Raw genomic sequence first — 2596 nt, forward strand, 5'->3', positions numbered from 1 at the left:
GCTACATCATAATTTTAATTTTTTAATTAACCAAAATAATTAGCCTCTTATATATAATTCTATTTTTCTCCTCCTAATGCAGGTAAGAGAATTTTCTTTCCTTAAGGAAAATAAAAAGAGAAGTGAGCTCCTCACATTTCACGAAATTAAATACATCATAAAACATAACTTTCTCAAAATATTTACTATTTTTATAATATTAAAATTATATTGTATGACAAGAATTAATAGTAATATTGTTCTATTTCTATATGTTGTTGATTGATATTTTAAGTAGGAATTATAATTTTTATGGCATGTTTATGCCACATCTAATTACTTTCAATTTTTGTTATATAAGTATCATATAAGAAAATGTATCAAACAAAAAAGAGCCAACCTTCAACCAATTTTTTTGATGGTTTATTGCATCACAAGTTTCATATTCTAATAAATATGGGCTTAATTTTGATGAATGAAGACTTGGATTCATTGGGATATAATGAAGAATGCATTGAAAAATTTTGAGGTGAAGAACCTAACACTCAAAAGAAAAACACATTGAAAGTGAAACAAGAGCTTCGTGAGGAATGAAAAACTAAGTACAAGTGGTTGAAAGAGACAACATGAAGGAAAAGTAGTTATGAAATGAATATATTGTGAAGAACATAAGACAACTAGACCATGGGGGATCAACATTGGTTTCTCTACCATGAAACATGACTCGTTGTTCATGGAGATTCAAGCATCCATAAACTTTCACAAGCTAAATGAATATATGGAAATGAAAAGAAAGAAAAATGAATTCTAGAAAAAAAATCACACATTTATGAAAAAAAAAAAAAGTAAAGTGTAATCACAACTATGAAATTAGTTTATTAGGTTGTGCAAGAAGATTTACCTCTCTCAAAATATGAATTGAAATGTCTTTACATATACCCAACATGCCAAATAATAAAGTTGATTACACATTATATACAAATCACATGGTGGAAAAACATTTCCTTTTTGCTATATTTGAGTATCTTGAAGAGGTACAAACAAAAAGAATGTTGGATAGTCCTTTTTATTCATTTATGATAAATGGAACTACAAATCATAGTTTAGAGAATCATTTCATAGTTTATGCCACATTTCTAGGCTCACAAGGGTTGGGGCCTTTAATTTCATAGTTTTTAAAACTCATAATTGTTTATTATGGAAGAGGGAAAACAACATATGATGTAATTAATGATATAAAGGAAGCAAGCAGAATTTCAAATAAAATATTGATAGTAGTTTCCATAGAGTGTGCATCATCGATGGTTGGAAATAAAAATGGATTTCTTACTTTTTTGAAAAATGATGTACCTAATCTTATAGGTATTCATTATATTACTCATTGTGAAAATTTATCTACATTAGATGCTTCCAAAATAATACCTGCATTATTATTTATTGAGAAATAGGAAAACAAGGTATATACTTGGGTAGAAAATTCTACTAAAAGAAATAATTATCTTATTGCTCTCACTAGTACAAATGGGGTCAAAATCTGATGACTATTAGTCGAGTATGTGACTTATTGGCATAAGATATTCGACACATTGGTGCTTATCAAATTGTTGCTGGAATTATGTTGAATAGTCGACAATTTAGTTACCGTCAGATAAGTGTTAGTATAAATGTTGATTATCCGACACATAAAAAAGTTGAAATGGTCATTAAAAAACTCATGTTTATAAGTTGGTTTTGCGACACCAACTGCGAACCAGTCCGCAGTCAGATATTCGACACATAGGTCATTTTTTCGAAGGAAGAAATCGATGTCGAGGTGTGGAGTAATCAACGGCATAAGTAAATTGTGCAACAGAATTGTTGTTGCTCTGACGCTTTCAAGTTGATAGTGAAGCATCAGATATTCGACACATAGGTAGTTTTTTCCGACAGAACAAACTAACATTGAGGCATTGGGGAACTGAAAACATAAGTAAATTGTGTGACATAAGTGTTGTTGCTTCGACACTTTGAAGATGACGGTGAAGCATCGGATATGTGACAGATGGAAATCCTATCCAACGAGAGTGTTAAGGTAATGACACTTGGTTCTGTCGATTTTTTTGTCAAGTATTTGACGAGTGCTCTGACCTATAGTTGGATAATATATGATGGCCTACATCATCCATTGAATATTCAACGAAGATATGCATTTGGAAAAAAATAAAAAATAGTACAATTTTGAAGACTATTTTCAAGAAGAAGATCCAGGGTTGACTACACTCATCAGTGAGCCAAGGTGAATTTCTAATGAGAAACCTAGACATCTAAATTTCTAAGTTATGAAATCAATGGTGAATTTTATATGGTTAATTCACTAACTTGTGGAGTAATTGTTGTTGGCAAGAATCAATAGGCCACATTTGAGACTAGAATGGTTTGGAGAGAAAAGACCCAACTAGAGCTTATCTATATTGACCTTTATATATTGAAAAAACCATGGTTAAGGTACAAAACATATATTTTGAAATTTACTAATGATTTTCCTTGGTATATTTGGAAATGATTCTTAAAGAATAAGAATCATGTCTTTGAAAATTTTGTGGAGCTTAAGTCATTAGTTGAAAAGTAAAGTGACCAA

The sequence above is a fragment of the Pinus tabuliformis genome, chromosome 4_2 (assembly GCF_031772625.1).
Source record: "Pinus tabuliformis cultivar Carrire ecotype Pingquan chromosome 4_2, CPIR1, whole genome shotgun sequence".
In the NCBI taxonomy this organism is placed as follows: Eukaryota; Viridiplantae; Streptophyta; class Pinopsida; order Pinales; family Pinaceae; genus Pinus; species Pinus tabuliformis.